We start from the raw sequence: 11815 nt of genomic DNA, 5'->3' as shown, positions 1-11815 counted from the left end.
TCTAGTTGTTCCTGAACAGAAAGCATCACTTACAAAGCAATTAACTTCAGTATTACTTCTTGCCTGTTAGAACAAAATGTGCTTCACATGGAGACCTCTGAAGTCAGTTTTCAAATCCCCCAGGGCCATTGAATACAGACATGAGGAGAAAAAGTACATTACAGTGAAATGACAGTTTGCATTACATTTGCACCTTCAGTGGCTGTCTGGAATAAAACAGCAATGTGTGAATGCAGGGAGTGCTGACTTTGTGTATGTGAAAAGTGTCTGATCAAGGTCACAGAGTGGCTCAAACTTTTAACTAAGCAGAATTAAATTTATATACACCTTCTTCATATATAACTATGAGATAAACAGACAATCCAATTTCTTTATATATATAAAGAAGGTGCCTATAAATTATTTATATACTGTATAAAATTAGAAGGGATTGTGTTTGTCCAAAATATTTCTTAAGAGCAGGCTTATGTGAAATAAAGTTTATGGCAAACTACACAGACACTTTTAACTTTCTGGAGAAATGTTACCTTTCTAGACTCTACATGTAACTTTTTGCAACTGTACTCTTATGTTAACTAATGCATAAAAAACATGCTATGGTTTTAACATACTTTTTGATCATAAAACCAAAGATGCAGATGGCCGAATCCATAATAAAAGGATACGGAGAAATCTGGAAGCAGTATAGATGATCACACAATGAATGTATCTTATCATGATGTGTCAGGGCATATATTAAGGCAAAGCTCATTTCTTCCTTTGACAGTGGTATCCCTACAGGCAACACAAATCTTTCTAAATTTCAGATACAGAAATTTTATAATCATAAGGCATCACAAGTGACTGCAAAAATTTCTAAACAGACAGGACTGTGCTTTGCATTGGATTGATGGTTGTTTACTAGACCACTGGTTCTTAACCTTGGGTTACTCAGGAGTTTTGGACTGCAACTCCCAGAAGCCTTCACCACCAGCTGTGCTGACTGGGGTTTCTGGGAGTTGCAGTTCAAAAACATCCGAGTAACAAAGGTTAAGAACCACTGTACTAGACTAATGGTTCTCAAACTGGGGTCCCCAGATGTTCTTGGATTGCAATTCCCAGAAGGCTTCACCACTTGCTGTGCTGGCCAGGATTGCTGGGAGTTGTAGTCGAAGAACATCTGGGGACCCAAGTTTGAGAATCATTGTACTAGGCCAAGAAGTGTTCCATTGCCCAATATGTCAGAGATGTCCTTTGATGTCAGAGGGGGAAGAGCTTTCAACAACTATTACAAAAAGAAAGTGTGTGTGACAGACAAGGCAGAGACAAAGTGAGCTGTTTCAAGTCCAAGGAAGTAGTGCTACTTATGGCTTGTTTTGTACAGTGCATGTCTTACAAGAGATCTGATGGTTACAATACATTGTGGGAGGCAAGTGAAATTACTCAAAGATGTGAGACTAGAATAAATTTAGATATACTGGTAGATCTCTGGGTAATATGTAGTATGTCAGGATGAAGCCCCGAACAAATTTGCCCATTCTGCAGTATCCACTTCTTGAGAGTTCAGAACCAAAGCCCAGACCTGAACTTCAAGACCTGAGTCTAAGCCTGAACTTTGAGGACCCTGTGGGTAAAAAAGAGACAGACTGACTGATTCACGTTCCATCTGGTGCAAGACTCTGGAACCAACTTGGCAGGATGTTTCCTCCCACTGATGCTGTCTTCTTCTATTATTGGGGCTCCTCAGGGAGAGACAATAAAAAGAGGTAAAGAAAATAATTCATGTGAAGGAAGGTTGAAAGAACTGGGTACGTTTCCTCTGGGAGGGGAGAAAATTGAAGCTCGCAGGCTTTGAAAATATGATAGGTTGTCACACAAAAGGCGGCGGAGTGTTGTCCTCTGCTGCTGTTGCAGAACACAAAACGAGATCTAATGGATCTAGGCAGGAGGTTTGCTTGAACATCAGGAGAAATGTCTTGGTGGAAACAGCTGTTTGACAAAGGATCCAAGTAGTTAGAGGAGTGGTGGGCGCTCTCTTATTCCTGATCTTGAAGCAGAGGCTGGGCAGAGATATTCATGCAGGGCACCCTACCTCTGGATTTCCTGCATGGGGTTTAGATTCAGTTGAGGAACAGCAACTTGGTGTTGCTAAAGATATAATTTTCAGTGATCAAGGATGATGTGACTTGCATTCAAACAACATTTGGTGGGGTACCGTGCTCCTCAACTCTGGTTTACCATATTTTGAAGACTCGCTCAATCCTCATGCTTTCACCATCTGTTCCTGTAGCTGCAGTCAGGTGGTGCATTCCTGACATGGTTTATCTAAACAGAAATCTGGAGAAAGGGAATATAGGGAGTTTACTGGGTAACATGACGGTGATCAGAATAAACAAAACCCTAAGGATACACTAAAACATCATTGATGGCATGTGCCTATTGTGGGAAGGCCTGAAGGCATTTTCTAAAGAATGCACTTTCAAATATCTGTCATATCATAAGACACATCATTGATCCATGTTATTATTTTCACTTCCTGGGAACAATGACAAGCTTATTCCACATCACTTGATGCCATCTTCAGTTCATGCACTGGATTCGCCACACCAGAATAATGTGGTGCCTTGTTTATATTTCCTTTCTCAGACACATGACTCAAGCGGATGTATTGCCTTAGTAAGTCTGGCAATGGAAATAAGGATGCTGTTTATATTTTTGATGATATAGAAAGTTATTGTGTTATATTTATTGCAGTAAAGTGACTTCAAGATTGTTTCTGAAGCAAGCATTATAAATTACATCATGTGTAGAAGGAGTTTCGATCAGGAGATTATTGAAATCCTGGGATTTTTGGTTCAAACCTGCCTCACTTCATCTTCCACAGCACTTATTTGCCTATATATTCTATTTTTAGCCGAAATTAAATATTGTAGTCTTCGAAGCGCTGGCTGAAATCCTATTGCTTAATATAAGATGAACTAGAGTAGGCCCATTGAATCAATGGGGATTTGGTGAGTCAACTATTCTGCTAGATTCAGTGGGCCTATTCTAGTGCGACTTGCTACACTAAGCAACAAGATTACAGTGGGGTCTTGACTTAAGAACGACTTGAGTTAAGAACATTTTGACTTAAGAACCGCACTCATAGGAAAATATTGACTTGACTTAAGTACTTAGATTTGAGTTAAGAACTGAAAAAAAACCACGTGGGAGGCAGGGAAAGTGCAAAATGTGAACTTTCAGTTAACTGTTGGCCAGTGAAAAGGGTGCCTGTCTGCTTCCTCACTCCTCCCAGCGTTTAGAGAGTGGATTGGGAGACAGTCTTCAGACTGCCTGGACCTGTACTGCCTGGACTGTATTTTCCCTGAACCTTTCTTGACCTAAGGAAAAAAAAGAAACAAAATATCCCCCTCTAGTGGTCGAAGGCGGAATAGCAGCTTCCCATTAGTTTCTATGGACGGAAAAGAGCAGATACGGATCAAATGGTTTTCAATGCATTCCTATGGGAAATGCAGATTTGACTTGAGAACTTTTTGACTTGAGAACCGCCTTCCAATACGGATTAAGTTCTCAAGTCAAGACCCCACTGTAGTTATTGCACATGCATATATATTCCCATAAAAGAATGTGAGGAACATGGAGATGACACTGGAATCTGTTGTGAATTCAAATACATACATTTCTCATTTTTGGACCTTTTTGGACTACAGTTTGCTAGGTCTTGTTGCCTGCTGTGCAGTGCAGGTAACAGACTGACAGAGATGTAGGTGATTAGGTGGAAAGGGGGGCTTTAAGCCTTTTGCCCACCCTAATAGAGCTTTTTATAGATTTTTCTAGGATTTTTAGTGTTTTTGTATTTAAAGAGAATTACTGCTTCATTTATATTTTGTATCATTCCTTGAAAATGATAGCATGCTGGTTTATGCATTAAACTGACTTTATTTTGTGAATTTCTATATTTTTCTTACTAAAATAATAATTATAAAAATCAATTGGTCTCTTGAACAGTGGAGCTGTCTTAATATTACCCTGAGGGGGAATTACAGGGCCACATTTTGTGGTTTCTGTTCTTCCTCTTCCTCCCACTGCTCCTCCTCACTCTCTGGGGAGGAGGGGGGAGAAGTCATTACCATCTACTAATTTACCAGCTTTCTCATTTCCTCTGGCAAATGAGGGAGGAAAAGTGGCAGCAGGAAACTGTGACCAAGCCTCAAAATATCAGTCTGCCTAGTACACCTCAGGTAAATAGCAGAATACAGTTCAGGTCTGATGGTGGTGATGCTTTTAAGAAAAATCTTTCCATGTTTTTTGTTTCAAAGCTCATGGACCCAAACTTGTCAGTTAGTGTTAGCTGTTGGACTGAGTACTCAACTGAAATTGTAGGGGGCCCTCCCCAAGGTTGCCAAGCTGTTGTCTGTTCTTCAGTGTAGAGCACACTCTCCTGGATGTGACACAGCTGCTTCTGAGGGAGGAGCGGCTACTCATTCTTCCTCTTTCTCATAGAGAGCTAACTTCAAAGGCTCTTTTAAGCCTATCCTACAGTAATTGGCATTATGCAACCAGTACCCCTATCTGAATTCTGTCAACTATCTGTATACTATCAACAATCTATAAGGTTAATACAAGGGAGTCCTCCTGGGGGTGTTGCCCGGAGTTGGTGTATGGAGTGGGGTGTGTGGAGGACTCTGCTGGCAGACATCTGTGTGTGACTGACTTCTTTAACTTCTCTAAGACTAATTGCTTTCTTAATTATCTGGTGATCACCTAAACTATCAGCCTTCTCATTTTGTGACCACTACATGAAATGAGAATGGAACTTAATAGCTGATGGTCTTAGTTTCTGTAAGCAACTTGTTCTATAGGCAACTACCCTGAAATACATCCAAACTTGTCTATGTAGTAAGTGAAACAGGATCAAGCCTGATTAGTACTTCCATGACAGACATCAGAAAATGCTACAGGTCTCCAGGGTGGTCTAGGAAAGAATCCCACCTGAAACACCCAAGAGCCATTGCTGCCAGTCTGACTGGACAATACCTGGTCTAGAAAGGGCTGAACTCAGTATACAGTAGATTTGAATGTTCCTAATGCCAATGCTTTTCATTGTAGCCACTTGAATGAAGGACATTACGTGACCCTTGAGTTGAATAGCCTGATATGGTAACAGTGATTTGCTTTGGACCCATATGTCCTGCTTGGATTAGGATGTAATTATTGTCCAGATGTTGTTCCTAGGATGCATCAGCTCTTTGGTGACACAAGCTTCCTAACTGAATTGCAGCCTTAGCTGGCATGAAAGAGAGTCAAGCTATTTAGAAGAAATCATTATAAAATCTCCAAAATTCTGCTTCAGGCCAAATTAATCAGCTCCATGAAATAATGGATTCAGACAGGCAGCTATAACTTACTGCACTGAAAGGTTGTAGGAAACATCACACAATTATTTAAATGTTATGCTAACCAGAAAAAAAAGGTGGAGGCACAGAGCTTAACTATGCTTTTTTTGGGGGGGGGTTCCCAATTTTTGGAATCTCAGATTAAACAGACACCACTGGATTATAGTTACATTTATGCATTAAGTGCACTATTTTGTAACTGCCAAGTAATTTATAGGCCATTAATTGGAATAAAACGTTCTTACTGTCAGAAAAGTTAAGACAGATCAGGCTTCTTCTTATATTATATACTTAGCCAGCCAGAAATATTGATGCCTTAGGAGTTTCACAGCCTAGTTACATCATGGTAGCATTTTACATAAATGAAAGAGATAACCAAGTAACACAACATTTCTACTTGCCATCCCAAAGGGCAACTCTCAATCAGATTTAAATTGTGAAAATGTTTGGTGAAGAGGGTTTTACATCAAAGGTGCTATTTCTAAAAATGGACAACAGACTGATTTATTTTGGGTGATGGTTTTAATTAAGAAGCAATGTGCATAAAGTGAGTAAGAATAGGGCTGAAGAACAGGACGGAAATCCAGATTTTACGTCTCACACATGACTGCTACAGCAGAGGGCTCGGCTCCAGCCAAGACTTGCCAAATCCTATTTCTATTGTTTGTAGGATGAGAGGTCCTTTCCTATTAGTCTCCTAAAGCTTATCTGGAGGAAACTGTGTTGAACTCTCACACACCACCTCAGAGTAGGCAGACGCACTTATTAAAGAGCTCACTGCCATGACAATTTACTTAACATCCATAGAAATTAAGATAATTGTATTTAAGCCTTAAAAAGCCAGAACAAATCTGTGACTGCTACACTAAATATAGCCTAACAAATTAATGACAACTCTGATTAATAATTTCAACTTTTTAGAACATTTGGAGTCCCAGTCAAAGAAGTAGAAAATAGGCTGTTGGTTTAGAGATGTAAGAACCACGTGGCACCACCCAACACTCCCTTTACTTCCAAGGAGCTTCGCCCCTCTTATCAGCGTGGATTAAGACCTCTTTTAGGCTTGGATGTAAATGACGGAGCATGGGGGTCTAGTCATAGAAAATGCCAGCCATTCATATGTATTCTTATAAAAAGCTATCTTTAGGGAACGGACAACCTTTGGGCAGAACTGATTGTTTTGCCCCAAAGTTTTCAGGTTGTTATTTTTCTATAATGCAAAATACTGGGGGGAAAAATGACTTGGGAGGAAAAAATGATCTGACCACCTTTGAGCACACTTGCAGTAGTGAGTAGAACTATGCGCCCGTTTTTTAAAAAAGGTACGATGGAGGTAACAAATGTAACACATTGCTATAATGTACGATGTTCACAACTGATCAGCTCTGTCATTTTGAGAGGTTCTCACAGGTACAGGCCAATATTTTAACTAAAAAGTCATTCTAAGAACAATAATTATAAACGCAGATCCATGTACAGTAGTTTACACAAAGACTTCTCTTTTTCTGGAAGGCACAGTGTGAGCAAGCAAAGGGCATACTTGAGCACATCCTTATACTGTACATTATAGTACAACCTGAACAGGAGTAATTTCTCCTAGCAATACAAAAGGAAGAAAAAATACCATTGTCAGTTATTGCCAAGGTATGGAGTAAGTAACCGGTGTGCTTCTTTTGTTCATTGCCTCTTGGATAACCTCAGTCTTACTTTAAGTGAATTCTACTTTCATGACACACCCATGCAGCAGCTTTCTCAGCTGCTCTGCCTAGAGAGAAGGCAATTAGATAGTGTGTGAGAAGACACAGAAAATACCTTTGAATGTTATTGCTGAGAAGCAAGTTATTATATGTGGCATTACAAAGCCTGACAAATTACTTATTATGGTCAATGCTACAAAAAAAGTAATAGCTAATTCTCTTATCCTTACCCTTTCTGTTTCTATTGCCGTTTACTGTCCTTTGGGAAAAACTTTTGTCGTAAAAAATGGGTGAAAAGGAAGCCTCAAAATCCCCAAGAAAGCTTTTCTTAGCCCACCATGTTGTTACATGGGGGAAAAAACCACACAGTGATGCTGTTGTTACCCACAAAAATAACATGTTATAGATTAACATCATTACTTGCTAGATGTTACCTCCAAACACTGGCATTTTTCCTTGTTCTTGCATAACACTCTGGATGTTTTTGAGCAAGTACTTTCAGTTCCTACATCAATTGGAACATTGATAAACTGGATCCTTAAAACACTTTTATAATCATTCCTCTATGAAATATATTTAAGCATTAGACTCGGCCACAGCATTATACATTTCTGAGTATTTTTCATTAGAGCATCTCAGAAGCATGCCCCATTTTCAGCCAAATATTACAGATGGGAGGTGTGTGCTAATTTTCTACCTCTGTCTTCAAGTTGTATTTTTTTTAAAAATTTTTCAAACTGTAAATGATAATAATAATGTGCCATCAAGTCACTTCCGAGAAATGTCAACCCTTCTCAGGGGTTTCTAGGCAGAAAGAAGTGGTTTCCCATTCCTTTCTTCTGGGAGCGCCCTGGGACTGTGCAGCCTACCCAAGGCCACCCAGCCTGGCTTTACTCAGAGAAGGCAGAATTGAACTCCACAGCCAGATACCTAAACCACTGAGCTATCCACCCAGCTCAAACATATACTATTAAATTTAGCATTAAATTAAAAAAGAAAGATATATATAAATTCCAGGAGTCACAACTGAATAGCCACGTTTGAATCAATGGAACTTATGGAGCAGTTGACTCAGCAAATCCAAAGTGACTGATTGAGCCTATTCTACGTGCAACATATTACTGGATTTCAGCAAAAGTGTTGTGTTTATCTTCAAAGTACTTAACAGTTTGGAAGGCAGATTGATTCACAGCCCTGCTGCATGGGCTTCCTTACTTAAACATCTCATTTAAGTTTACCAGTTTGTTAGCAACAGGAAGATAATAGGATGTCAGCCAGGAGAGGGCAAGGGAGAGTCCTTGCATTCCCTGGCCACAATCCTAAATTTCCTTCTTTAAATGTATGCAGGTAAAAACTAAAGTCAAGTCAACAATCCACAGCTGTCATTAACAATCTTTGCCGCCCTCCCCACCCAATTGTCTAAAGGATATTGTGATTTTCAGAACTGGATTGTATATGGTATTAAAATGACAATTTTTAAAGCCAGTCTCTTATTTATTTATTTTTTTCCAACTAAGAATCAAATGGGAAATACAAAGGGTATATAGGGGGAAAGTAGGGGAAAGGGAAAAGGTTTGGGGGGGTAGGAGAACACAAAGTACAGTGGTGCCCCGTATAGCGAGGTTAATCCGTTCCGGATTAACCTTCGCTATGCAAAAACATCGCTGTACGGGGCAGGAAAAGCCTATTGGAACGCATTAAACTTAGTTTAATGTGTTCCAATAGGCGCCAAAACTTACCCCTCCAGCGATGTTTTCGCGGTCCGGCGGCCATGACCCGAAATGGCCCCCCGCAGCATTTTCGCGACCTCGGTAAGCAAGGGGAGGGCGCGAAAACACTGACGGGGGCCATTTCCGGTCATCCGGCGGCCATTTTGGAGCCGCCGATCAGCTGATCGGCGGCTCCAAAATGGCCGCCGGACGCCCCGATCGTCGCAAAGCAAGTGCAGCGATTGGGGCAGCTCCGTATAGCGATCCCCAAAAAGGGATCGCTATACGGATTCTTCGTTGTACGGTGCGCTCGTTAAGCGAGGCACCACTGTATACCATCATCCAATCTACTCATGTTATGATAACAAATCAACTTTCCGCTTTTTTTTAACAATTTGATTACCCTCCAGCTTTCAACTTACAATTACATCTTAGTTTTAAATCTATGTTACTCCAACACTATCTGGAGACTGAAGGCATTTATATAATAAATCCCATTGTTCAGTTTCCTTTTGAATTGGGCACTCTTTCAACACGTTTGAAAGAACATCCATTTCTACTGCTTCCCATATCTTCTCAATAAGTTCCTCTTGTTTCAGTATCTCTGCTTTCTTCCAATTTTTAGTGTAAAGCTTTCTGACCGTGGTAGTTATATAGATCACTGGGTAAGTCTTTATCTCATCTATATTGCCTGGTATCATACTGTGACGATTGCCCCACGTCACTCCTGTCACTCATATTCAGGAGGTCATTTGCATGAGCCTATGATGGGAGTGGAGGGGCGGAGTCAGCAGATATAAGAGGGTTTGGCAGAAGAGATGAGGAGATATAGAATTTGCAGAGAGGAAAAAAGTGTAATGTAAGAAATGTTGTTTGTGTACTAGTTTTGAGATGTAATTAAACTGCAATGTCTTGTTGAAATAATGGTAAGTAGTGGTATAAATGTAAAAGTAATGTGATTTGTATTAATATGATTAATGCAAATGGTTATAATTGTATTGATTGGTTTAAATGTTTAAAGTAATATGTTTGATCTGCTAAATATAGTAATTGAGAGACATCTACTAGAAGATATGCATAGGTACTCTATTACTGTATATGATAAATATATTGTGTTAAATAGTAACATATGATACATGATTTAATATTTAGCATATTGTGATGATGTTTTGGATGAAATGTTCCCTGCAGATTTCGTTGTTTATAAGGGTAAACTATAAGGTTTCCCCCATGAAACAAACTTTTCTTAGGGGGGAGGTATGTGACGATTGCCCCACATCACTCCTGTCACTCATTCAGGATCTCATTTGCATGAGCCTATGAGAGGACTGGAGGGGCGAAGTCAGACGATATAAGAGGGTTTGGCAGAAGAGATGATGATGAGGAGATATAGAATTTGCAGAGAGAGAGAGAGAGAGAGATAGTCAGGGGGATAGTGAGAACAGATACTAATAGAGATAAGATGGTCAAGATAGATAGAGTAGGTGGTGATTAGTTATGTGGCAAGATATATGGCATTTTAATGATTTGATTGTATGCATTGAATAAAGAACATCTGTGATTCTGATTAAATTTAACACCTTTCAATAAATGAGTTCTGTTGGCAGCAACCAGACAAGTGTCTGGCTAAAGTTCTTTATATATTGTGGATAAAGGAAATCCACTGGTGGCAGTGAGGAAAAGAGAGAATGTCACAATTGATATCTTCTAGTGGGATGACATATTGTGAGCCCTTTGTTTGGGGAAACAAGCAGGGGCCACGTGGTAAACGTCACACATACTCAATAAAAGCAATTCTGAGGTTAGTGGAGTTTCATTTAACTGTTGTTTGACATCTGATGTAATCTTGACATCTGATGTAATCTTTCATCTGATCTACTATTTGGCTAAGACGTTCATTTACTTGCTGAAATCCTGGTGTTACTATATTTTGCATGGTAATCTGCCATTCTTTGTCTGATTCTTGTGTCACTAATTTTACCAAACTTTGAGACTGGGCAAGAAAGGTCTCCAGCATTTGGTGCTTTAGTTTTTTGGAGGCCATTTCAATCTTTTCAATGAGTGGGGTTTGTGTAAATAATACTATATCCCTCACCAAAGTGATCAGCCCTCAAATATACCACCTACTCTTTCAGAAGTTTCCACTATTTTATCAACAACCCAAAGCCACAATCAAAAACCTCCCCTGGGATCTTCCTCCAATCTTTACACAGATGTTATAGTATGTACATCAACTTTTCGTCCAGCAGTTTAAAATACGACTGTGGTAAAAATATTCCTTCTTCTCTAAAAACCTAACAAAGTTCTATTATCAGAGTCCCACACAGTCCAGCGAAAACATCCAAGCTCAATAGCAATCAAAGGTTTTCAGTCTCTCCAGTAGGTGTCCTTATAGTTCGTTGTATGTTCCTTCCATTAATCCAAAGATTCATTCAAGAACTCCAGTCCTGGTTTTTCTAGCTCCAGTCAATCCTTAACCAGCATTATCTCTCCCAAGATCTATGCTGTTGTGAAGTCTTGTACCTCGATGTTATGTTTACCAGTCTGGTTTCCTTGCTTCAAAAGCTCATTTCTTTTTCTCCAGAAAACTATCAGAATTCTATTATCAGAGTCCCACACAATATAGGGAGAAAATCCAAGCTAAACAGCAATCACAGGTTTTCAGTCTCTGTTTCTCAATCTGATTTCCTTGTTTCAAAAAGCTTTACGTCCCTAACCACTGTTATTCACTTTGGGATTTTTTCCAGAAACAAAAGATTTTTTGTCTTGCTCTCTGACTTTCGACCTTGAAACAGGCTGCTGTTTAAGAGTCAGTTTCGCTTTTGAGGACGCAGACTGATAAGCAAGCTTGCCGTTCCTTGGCTTCTTTCGGCCAAATACTTTCACTCTGATTTCTTTTTTCGGCTTAATGGGTCTGTTCATAAATCAAAGGCTTCAACTTACTTTGTTGTTGTGTATTTTCACCGTGGTATTTGTTTGTTCTCCTCTCCTCCAGAGTGGGTGGGTTAGTCACAGCTGAATGCCCGAAATGGCT

The sequence above is a fragment of the Pogona vitticeps genome, chromosome 1 (assembly GCF_051106095.1).
Source record: "Pogona vitticeps strain Pit_001003342236 chromosome 1, PviZW2.1, whole genome shotgun sequence".
NCBI lineage: Eukaryota > Metazoa > Chordata > Lepidosauria > Squamata > Agamidae > Pogona > Pogona vitticeps.
The sequence above is the reverse complement of the archived record's forward strand: the minus strand, read 5'-3'. Positions refer to the sequence as shown.